Source organism: Phyllostomus discolor, chromosome 5, assembly GCF_004126475.2.
Source record: "Phyllostomus discolor isolate MPI-MPIP mPhyDis1 chromosome 5, mPhyDis1.pri.v3, whole genome shotgun sequence".
Lineage (NCBI taxonomy): Eukaryota > Metazoa > Chordata > Mammalia > Chiroptera > Phyllostomidae > Phyllostomus > Phyllostomus discolor.
This window is the reverse complement of record NC_040907.2, coordinates 49,965,893-49,977,153: the sequence shown is the minus strand read 5'-3', so window position 1 is coordinate 49,977,153 and position 11,261 is coordinate 49,965,893. Positions and strand designations below refer to the sequence as shown.

At 42.5% G+C, this 11,261-nt stretch overlaps 1 protein-coding gene across 2 annotated transcripts in view; it reads left to right on the top strand.

The window, feature by feature from the left end:
- Window positions 1–6,052: 6,052 nt before the first annotated feature.
- Window positions 6,053–11,261, top strand: part of GNG12 (G protein subunit gamma 12) — a 123,497-nt gene continuing 118,288 nt past the window's right edge. Inside the window, exon 1 of one of the 2 annotated variants that reach the window (XM_036026268.1) lies at window positions 6,053–6,189. The gene's annotated coding sequence lies outside the window, so the exon portion shown is untranslated. The remainder of the gene's footprint in view (window positions 6,190–11,261) is intronic. The other variant, XM_036026267.1, reaches the window with a different exon arrangement.

Below are 11,261 nucleotides of genomic sequence, written 5' to 3'. Positions count from 1 at the left end.
GAGAGACATAAGCCGGAAGGAGGGAGAAACTTCAGTCTTCAACCTGGCCTACTCTTAAGTGGAACATCATGTGAGGGCAGAGTGGAGAACATACTGCTGACTTTGTCTCCTTGGAAAAAGGAGAAGAAAGAGGTCAAGCAGGAGGAGGAAGAGAAAGAGAAGGAAGACCTGGCAGAGAAAAGAGGGAAGAGGGGGAGTAGAATAAGGATGGGGAAGAGGGGGAGGGAGAAGGAGACTACATTAACTACTCAAATACTGATATGATCACTTTGCTCTTTCATTGTAATCACTACTCAGAACTGGGAGGTTCTTTCAAATAGACAGACTGTATTTTTTAATAGAAAATTAACATTGAAATCTGAAGAATTAGTAATGTTTTGGTTGCAATTTGCCATACCGAGAAAGTTTTCTGGTCTAATTGTCTATACCAGAGGTTGCCACAGTTTTTCTCTAAAGAGGTAGATGCATATTTTAGGCATTTTAGGCCATAAGATCTGTCACAACTATTCCACTTGACCACTGCAAAGCAAAAACAGCCAAACACACTAGAAAAAGGAATAGTTGTAGTTGTGTTCCAATAAAACTTTACTTACAAAAACAGATGGCCAGGGATGCCAATCCCTTGTCTGCACAACACCTTTTTCCTTCTTTATATAAAATATTTTTAAAAAGAAACATGTATAATGTGAAAAAAAATTATCCACAGTAAAACTATACATTCATTGTAAAAAAAAGTCATGCAATATAAAAAAGTATAGGTTATCCAAAATCCCACTGTCCTAAGAAAATGCTGTTAACATTTGCCAAAAGAATTGCAGATATATAGACATTTGTGTATGTGTGTGCTTTTTAAAAAATACATGAGTAGGAAACTCTATATATGCTCTTTCATAACCTGCAATGCTCAAAAATATATTCAGGGCCTCCTTCCACATGAATATATCCTTATCGACATCTTTCACAGGCTTCTTTAGATGGAGGTACCATGTCTCCTCTGGTGGACTTTGGTTTCCGTCCCCCAAAACCCTCTACATCTCCACTTCCTAGATGACCACCAGTTGAACCCTTCCAATAATGGGAAACTCGCCAACCCAGCAACCCATTTATGTGACTTCTAAACAGCAGTGTTCAGACACATCAACCCTCTACAACTAGAGGGCCTGGTCGTGAGCCAGAAAGCTCATATCAAGTTAGTAATCAACTAAATTGAGTTATACCTCAATTTTGAGCCACTCTTCTCCAGGCCTCTGAAGGCTACTACCCCTGTGAGGATGGAACTGTGTTAAATCACCTACTGATCTGTAGCCACAGTTCTGGCCAAACTCCTGCCTGTGGGGATACACGTTTCAACAAGTTACTTGGGAATTTCCGGGATATGGGTACTTCTCCCTGACTTAACTTCTACATGGGAATATGGCAGCCTCTGACTGAGCAGAAAAACCAGTTTGTGAAACATTTACCCAGGTAATCTATTCAAAAGGAGGTAGCTCTCCAGAACTTCTAGGGCAGGTCCAGACAAAGAGTGTGGCCACGTGCAATAGGATGAATAAAATTCTTAAGATGCAAAGCGAATATCCCAGAATATTGCTCTGAAGCCTGTGAAAATCTGGTCACCCACAGACTGACTGATTTGCCTCATTTTTCATCTATTTTCACATATTCCTTTCTGACTGATGCTTTAGTTAGGGTATTGTTATTGAATATTGAATAGAAGTTCACAGAAGTAGAGCTTCACCTGTGAATTGAAGCTAATTTTAAAAATCAGTTGTCCTGAGTCATAAAACCATTTTTCTTCCTTGCATCATGAGGGATTATGCAGCAAAGAAAGTCATCTCTTTTAAAAGTGCAATTTTCACAGAATTTGGACTTTAGAGACCATACTCTTACAGTTTCTTTATTTTAAAGACAAGGCCCAGTTAAGTGATTAACTGGGTTAAGTGATTGCTCCAAATTCACTGAGTTTGTTAGTGGCAAAGTGAGAACGTATTGCAAAGGCTTCACCTCATAATGCATAATATTTTACTTTATTTACTACACTGCCACTCTTTCATAGGCAACTGCTTTGTTTGTTTGTTTGTTTTCAGGTGCCATTGGAGGAGTGGAAAATAGTTGGACCAGACATAAAAAGGGAAAGAGAAAAAAAAGTTGAAAAGAAGTCTGGAGAAAAAAAAAAACTAGGAAATGAAATAGGCTTAGTATGAGAAAGGTAAAGCACAGCCAAGAATTGCCCAGGTGCCACATGGAAGACCAAGGGATCAGGCCCTGCACTGAGCCCAGGGGCTCTGTTAGCTCTGACTGTAACCCCAGGGGAGATCTCAGAGATAAGCAATCCTGAGTGCTTGTTGTGGAGCTTATCCCAGACCCCTGTTCAAGGCTAACACACTTACTCCTGGGCTGCTGGCAATATTGGTTCCTGACCACTCACAACTGTGTCAATCAGTGGGCATGGCGTTCAATGAGCTGCTTTGCCCATGACTATACCCCTTCCCAGGAATGCAAGATATGGAGATACACAGGCCCAGTCTCCCTAGACCACCGGCCCAGCTGTAACCGTGTTGAGGGACAGCTTCTCCCTCTGCCCAATCCTGCCAGTCTTACCTCTTTACAGGTGTATCTTTTTAACCATTCACCAATAAACTGTCTTCGTGCAAGGTATGTTTCCAATCTATTCTAAGATACCCAATTCACGCTTTGTGTGTATCACTCAAAACCGGGACTAAAGCCCAGGTTTCCTACATCATCATCATGTTAACCCAAACCATTCTCAACTGCTGTTCCTCTTTTTTTGGCTAAAGCTCTTTTTACACACAACTTGACATAACTCAGCCCCCTACCAGAGGTGGCCTTCCAAGATGTGGGACGCTGACCATCAGTGAGTTACACAGATGATTTTGATAGTACTTGGATGGGCTGATTTTTACTTTAACAGTTGTTGTCTCAGCTTGGGACTCCCTAGAATCAGACCCTGAGATGAGGACTCAAGGGAAAACAATTTATTAGCATCCAGGCCAGCTTCACTGATGTACAATCTATAGAGTCACACACACATACCTGTGTGGTCACATGGCTCAGTATTTGGTTTAATACTCTTGAAATTCTTAGTAATTTATGAACTTTTAAAAAATCTTTCATTGGACCTTGCAAACCACATAATTGATCCTGATTAAGATGTGTTCCTGGGAAGCACTGATAGGGGAGTGGCAAGTGGGACCTGGAAAGATAAGAAAGTCAAGAAAGAATGGGTAGAGGGGATCAAACATATGGTGACCGATGGACATTTGGTGGTGAGTATGCTATAGTGCATAAAATTATTTAATTATAATTTGTTTTCCATGAAGCTTAGATGTTGTTAACCAATGTTACCTCGATATATAATAATAATAAAAGAATGTGATGTCAAGCAAGTTTCCATAGGGAACGGGAGATAATTTGGCCCAGTCTCGTAGGGAGCTCTATAGACAGTGGAGATCCAACCTAGAATTGTCCCAGCTTGGGGCAAAAGAACTGGAGTATTTATACTTCCATACTCCTTAGTCATTAGAAGAAGACTGGGCCAGTGGCAGGGTCACATTACTTCCTAGGCACTTTCAGCTGTGCCCTGTGCCGGTAAAGCAAATCCTGCAAGCAGAGGGTGGTGCTCTGACAAGGACATTCAGCTCCAGTGATGAGAATGAAACACACCTGAAACCAGGGTGTACAAAATTCAAAAAGGATCAGAAGGGATGTGGCGGGACACTGACAGTAATTGCTGGAGTCAAAACATGTACTTCAAAGTGATCTAGGGCAAGAGACAGATGTTTGCCTATCAAACCCAAGATTTTATGAGTGAAAATACTACCAGCAAGGGTAATAAATGTAAGAAATAACAAAAGTAAGTCAATAAAAAATATAAATTAAAAATCATATGATATGAAGGTGAAATATGAACAACTGAAGTTTGGATACATCAGCAGAGTAGAAAGCACACTGGACCCAGGGTTGTGGGTAAAAGCACAAAGTTCCGTGGGTTTGAATTCTGGCTCTGCCACTTCTGGACTGCATGGCTTATTTCCCTATGTCTACCTGTTAGGGTTGTTAGGAGGATGAACAGTTAACATATGTATTTAAAGCAACATCTGCCTTGTAAATGTTAGCTTTCATTATTCCTGCCTAGCTACTAACTAGATCTGTACTTCTCAAACTATCTGTGGTATTTCATTTTCATCTGTTGCATACTGATGTTGTTATAGAACATGATAGATACAAAATGGGTAAAAAGAAAGTGAAATAAAAAACACACAAAATACAAGGCCATATTTTTAGTTATTAAATTCAACAGGCAGAAAATTACTCAGTCAAATGGCTATAAAAGTTTCTACACACTCGTCTTCAACTTCTATGCTTAATCTATTACAGACAGATGACAGATCCCAGACCATCACTGTTCTATGGGCCACACTTTGAATAGCACTAAATTAGAGTAAACCTTCAATAAGCCACTTAAGTTTTTGATGCCTCCGTTTTTAGGTCTTTGCCAGAGATGAATGAGATTATGTACATGAAAGCATTTACTGAGCTATAAAGTGCCTCAGAAATGGAAACTACTGGTAGCACTGTAGGAGTTGATTCTATAGTCTGTGGCCAAAAGATAGAAACTCCAGTGTATGCCAGTCTCAGGCCCTGTTGGCATCATGCTGTTCTATATAGGGTGTATCCTTGGAACTGTCAGTATCTGCAAACCAGTCAAGCATTTTTTCTCACTGTACAAAGCAGGACATAAAGGGCTCCCCTGGCAGGCTGTGGCTTGCACCCCAACAACTACTGCCATCCACAGGTTGCTATAACCACACTCCAAGCATCCAAGCACAAACTTCCTTTACCTGCAGCATCCCTTCTGCAGCCTGGTCAAATGATTTTACTCAGAATGATATTTGAGTAGCTATCAAGAAGAAAGTAAGAGTGAAGATAATGTCCTTATTGTGTTGCTTGGCTCCTAGGTTCCCTGGGCCTCACTTCCCTTCAGTTGCTGAAACTCAACATACAGACATCCCTCCCCACTGCTCTTAGACTCCATTTCAAGTATGGACTCTTCCCACACTGGTTCTAAGTGACCTACTTTGGCCTCACCTCTTTTATCTCCACCCTGTCAAACAAGAAAGCAAATGTTTAGGGATATGTGGGAAGTCAGAGAAATGGTAAGATTTCTGGACATCCATCTTTTTTTGCTTTCTGGACTTTTTAAGGTTGAGCCCCCTGTCTGATTCATCTTGGTTTCTCCTCCTTCACCTTTAATGCAACGTGTGTGGCACATAGCAGGTGCTCAATGAATGTTCATTGAATAGATTTATGTACAAAGAGTTTGAAGTCTTGGAAACAGAAGTGGCTCTTCACACTATCGGATCCTGAATCCACTCAGGGGGAGAAAAAAAAACAATTGATTCATTTCGTAGAACTCTGTCAGGTATTGGGCATTCGGGAAAAAATTTCATGGGGGAAAGATGGAGGCAAAGTTCGTAAGGGGTAGATATACTTCAAATACAACAATCCCTAGTTATATCTCCACTTTCTGGGAAACAAAATCACTCTGTGGCCCCAGGGCCCTTTAAATTTTACTGCGACTGTTTTCTTAAGAAATTCCTGGAGCGGAGCCTAACTTTGGTGTAGGGGGTTGGCAGCGCGGATATTCTCGGCTCAAGGGACTGTTGGCATCAGGGTTGACCAGGTTCCAGGCGTTCGCACGCGAAGGAACCTTCCGAGGAGTCAGAGCAGCCCCTTGGAACATCCTGAAGTGGGGGTCCCGGAGAATACTTGAACTCCAGGGCCTCAGCGAATTCGGAGAAGGAAAACTAGGAATGGCCAAGGCGAACAGACGTTTGCAGAGCTTCACCACTCTGGACTTCCCCACTCCACTTGCCCGGACACTACGTGCGACCGGCGGCCGAACCGGGAACAGCCGGGGTGTCCGGGGCAGAGGGAGGGCCAGGGCCGCAGGAAGGAGCCGGGCCGCCACTGCCCCGCCCGTCGGGCTGTCCGCCCCGCCTACCTCGAGTGAGGCGGAGCCAACGCGGGAGCAGCGGGAGGAGGAGGTGGTGGTGGTGGAGGAGGAGAGGTCGGAGCCGTCTCCTGGAACCCTTAGAGACAGAGTGCCCGGCGGTAGCGGCGGGGCAGCGCATCGGCAGACGAGTGAGCCCCCGGCGGCGGACTCAGGTGGTGAGTCGGCTGTCCGCGGGGACACGGGCGCCGCGCGGGACTCAGCGCTGGGCGTCGGCTGGCCAGTTGGGGGGCCGCCTCCGAGTTCCCGGTGCTGGGAAGCGAGATGGAGGGAGGGAACAGAGAAAGGAAGGAAGGGGAGAAGAGTGTCCCGGAGGGCGGGGACTGGCCGGGGCACTGGGCGCCAGAGAAGGGGATGGTGGGGGTGGGGGCGAGGGACGCCAAGACCCGGCACCGACGACGGCGCGCCTGCTTCGACGGGCGGCAGCCGTAGGGTACGGGTAGCCCGGGGCCCTTCAGGGCTACTGCCGGGAAACCGCCCCTGGGATGGGGGCGGGAGCCGGGGTAAAGGTCTCCCTGCTCGCTCGCTTCCTCGCCCTCCCAGGGCCATGCGCCCCAAGCTCGGTTTGGGGCTGGGAGGCTCCGGTGTTCCCAGCCCTGGCTTTGTGGTGGTGCCAGGTTCTGGAGGAGAGCCTGCCTCCGGGGGCGACCCAGCGCCACGCCCCTCTTCCCTACTTTCTTCCGCTCTTTTTCGGGACTAGCCCGCGGGTGCGCAGCCCTGGAACCCACTCGGCGCTGAGGGTCTAGCGGGGAGGTAGCGGGTCACAGAGAAGAGGACCCAGAGCTCACACCCCGCGAGGCACCCCCGAGAAGGGGGTGATAGGTGTATGGGGAAGTCAAGACTCAGGCATGAATCTTGCGTGATTTTTTTAAAAAGTACTGTCCGGGCACTTATTTCATGGATCAGAGTGACTTCCTTTTTAATTTAATTTAAAAAGATTTTTTTTTAACTTAGGCATACCAAGTAAAGCTAATTTTCAAACGCTGTAGCTAAAGTCTCCCGACACTCACTTGTCCCTCGCCTTACGTTTGTATCTTGTAAACGTGACTTAAACCATTCATAACTTTCGAAAAGGAACTCGTGATTCTCGTTAAATCACCGCCGTGGAGTAAAACTTTGGACAACAGGAAATCTAAGAGAAGGAATTGACAAGCCTGTCATCTTGTGGTCACCCCTGTCCGGGTGAGGTTGTATGTATACAAACAAGTGCATAGACAAGGAAATGGACAAAAACCGGAGAGAAGGAAGGTCCCTTGTGCCCGCGTGTCAGGGCACGTTTAATGGCTGCTCCAAATGGAAACAAGCTGGGAATTTATTAGTCCTTGTGGAGTTGGAGAAACTTCACATGATCAGCTTCCTTCCCATCAGTTATCCCCCACCCCCGGCTTTGCGGACACTGTTTATATTTCCTGGGGCTGCTGTAGCTTCGTTTGAATAGATTGTCTATAATGAATCTTTTGGATCTTGTCAGAGGCAGGGTCTGCATCTGCGAGTTCTCTACTTAAAAGGGGAGTTTGCCTTGGTTTTTAAAGTGCTAGTCACTGTAGTGCACCATTGCTGGTGCCTCTCAGCTCTCCGTGTGAATTATCGCAGGATGGCGGCCCTCACCTAGGAGAACCAGGAAGGCAGGCAGTGCTAGACTGACGGGTTGGGTTTTAGTATTGCCAAAACAATCACATCCAAGTAAGGAGCTGTTTTTTATTTTCAAGGCAAATTGTATGTATTGTATTAGCAAGTCCCCTTTCCAATAAACAAACATGCTTCACACACCACAATTTTTCAAAGTAATCAAACGTTTTATAGAGACTTCAGTGATAAAAGGACTTTCTAATCAAATGTTCAGTCCCTTTGAGTTCCCTAACAGTTAACTAGCCCCATAAAACCTTGGTGCATGTCCAGAAATGCTAAACAGTGTAAGAACTGCGACTTTACACTTTATAAAAAATGCAGTCATATTCTTACTGTGTTTAATCTGAGTAATTCCCTCGGTATTGAACCCCAATAGCATTTAGATTTGTGTAGAAAGACATAAATATGTGAGTCTGTGTTTCACAAGAGACTGAAAAGGTTAATATAAAAATTTTTTATGCAGGGAGCTCCAGGCACATTTGAAAGACTAGCTCTCTAACAATGAGGTTTACGGTCTGGTGTTGTCACTTGTTGAAGGACATGGGTGGTTTGTCAAGTTGTAACAGCTAAGAGCTTCCCAGTGAACACGTTTGAGGAAATTGTTAGCTAATACAAGATTAGGTTTTTGTTGTTGTTTTTGAAAACCTCTCTCTGGGAGAAAAAGAAAATTCACATGTAGAATTATGTCATTTATTGTGTGGATTTGTAATTGGGTGTGTTGGGTTTTTATTTTTATTTTTTTAATTTTACATGTCAGCTTAAGCTTACTCTAGGGAGGAAAATTGTGGAAGTTAAATACAATTTTTCCAAGGCCTGATTTGGAAGAGAAGCAGTTTAACAGTGGTTTGTGGCATGGGTTTTGGTGTCGGAGACAGACCTGGATGGGAATATTAGTTATTTAACCTTTTTTAGTCTGATTGGTAAAATGAGAATGATAACAGCCTCTATTTCTGGGTTTTTTATGAAAGTATATGAAACAATCTTTGGAAAACACTTTGTAGCTAACACACAGTTAATGTTCAAAATTGTTAGATATTTTACTTATCTAGCTGACTCCGGCAGCAGGCTATTGGGTAAATTACAAGATGGCAGCTTGAATGTTCGGGAAGCACTAGATATTGCAATTTTACCAAAGAAGGTGCCTGATTTTATAGAAAGATAGATGTAAAATATTTGTGTATATATGTGTCATGTTTCTACCACAGTGATATGAATAATTATGATTAATGTATTAACAGTTTTAACATGCTTTTAGTGTTCAGGTTATAGATGTATAATGTTTTTAGAACTAAGCATTCAGAAACATTCATTAATCATATTTAAATTTAAAGAGAATTTATATTTTAAATAGTCCAGTTTATTAGTCCTGGGTAGGAAATTAAACAAGGAACGGAAGTATTTGTCTTTAACCAAGTATGACTTTTAATTAAAGTATGAAGAAATGTGACCTAAGGGTGTCCAGTTATTTACTTTTTCATGTACCGATGTCCAGTGCCAACAGATAAGCCATAAGCAGTGTTTAGGGCTGATTGGGTGTGTTTCATAAATGTTTTGTAAAAGTATTATGACTGATTACATAAACTTTTGTGCGAATGCATGTTCAGTTAATTCAGGAAATCTGTTCATCATATCATTGGGTCATTTGCAAAATTTTAAAAATGCTTCCATCTTTAAAAACAAACCCTTTTAAGTGTTCATTTTTTTTTTTTTTTTTAATGCACATCGGGTGCATAGGATCGGGCTGATGGGAATCAGCTCATGCCACACATCACTTCTCATTTTACTAATCATTCCACAGGGACACAGAGATGGTGCTCTGTAATATTTTAAAATAACTGTAAAGGGTGTAGTGTTATTATGAATCATTTCTTGCCTATCACGTTATACTCTGAAGCAGTGGAGGATTTGATTGAATAAAGTATTGATTTTTTTTGACTCCTACAACATCATGGCACAGTGACATATTCTTGGCTTACATTTCTAGGTGTGTACAGTGTGGGCAAGTTAACATAATATCTCTGAAGTTCAATGAGGTGTTGGGAGGAATATGAGTTACTCTAAAGCGTTTAGATCAGTGCCTGACATATAGTTTATGTTCAATAAACATTAATGTAAAATTATTACTTACTGAAATTTTCTTTCTAAATATTATATAATTGCACGTATTATTTTTGTAACAAGAAAACTATATGAAATTTCAATGTTTCCCAAAAATCTAAAAAAGCTTAGTAATTTAAAAAGTCTTGCCAAGCAGTGCTTATGAAGTAAGAGAATATAATTAGGCAATTGTCATTGCATCTTTTAAATGTGAAATGGATTGCAATATTAGTTTTTTCAACAAGTTAATTCTACTAGATCTCTCTCTTATTTTCCTTTCTTATTAGAAACTTTTTAAAAAATCAGTAATCCATGAAATCCATGTCATGCTAGATTAAGTAGGGGAAGGGCAGTGTGCACAGTTATAGTGCATTTTTATAATTACAGCCAGGTTAAAAAAAGTATATGTGTAAAAAAGAAAGTCTAGAAGAAAATACAGACAAATGGAAGGTGGGACTGTGGTGCTCCCCCTGCCTAATTTTCCCCCAATGAGCGTGTATATATAATAAAACATAACCCATTTGTGTAAAAGTTACTCAGTAACAATTCTGGTTTATTAGTTACAAATACCAGAATTTTATTGTTGTTTTAGAAAAAACACCAGCTCACATAGCAATTACATGTCAAAACCTTGGTAGTGAGAATTGTTTAGCAGTAAAAGAGAGGCTCGTTTAGAAGTTTGCAGGTTTATCTCTGTATGTTTGTAATTAGCATCTGCATACAGACCAAGTCTACCAACCTGGACTTGCGGAAATGTTCACTTCCCAGATCCAGGCCTTGCATTGAGGAGCTACATGCCCACAGCACCTTCAGCATGTCAAATGCCCATGAAGACAGTCACAAGGAAGACATAAGTGAACTTTTTAATTTAACAGGAAAGTTCAATAGATAAAAAATACTTTCAGCAGAATTGTATGACTCCCTTTATTGAGCTGTTCTACATCCTGGGCCCAGGTCTAATAAGCCCTTCACGGACGTAGTCTTGCTCAGTCTTCTCAGCAGCCCCAATGAGGAAGCTGAGGTTCCCTTGGTGGCCAGAGCAGGGGTTCACCCAGAGTTGTTCCGATTGCAGGTCCCATTCACTAAGCACTCTGCTAAGAGCTGAAGTGGAGGTGTGTCCAGCCCTTTTTAGGGACAAGATGACCCACTGAGAATTATTGTTGCCTTTTATTGGTCTCTTCCTTCTTCAGCTGTAAAAGTTGAAACTTCCAAAATTGCCTCAGAGACCCAGCTGGCCTGAAGTGGTCTGCCAAGTCAACCTCTCGAATCCCTGGATTCCCAAAGTGGGCTTGAGAGTACAGGTGAAGAAACTGGCCTACTAAGTAGTCCTAGAACAAACTCATACCAACAGGTCCTGTCCTTCACACTTTTCCTTTCTTGGGAATGAAAGGAGAATAGCAAGCAGGCAGCTTGGATCCAGGGCAGAGAGTGGAGGCAATTGACTAAAGGTTACCTCTAGCTGAATTATTCACTTATTGCCAAGTCTCTTGAAAATCATTTCTAG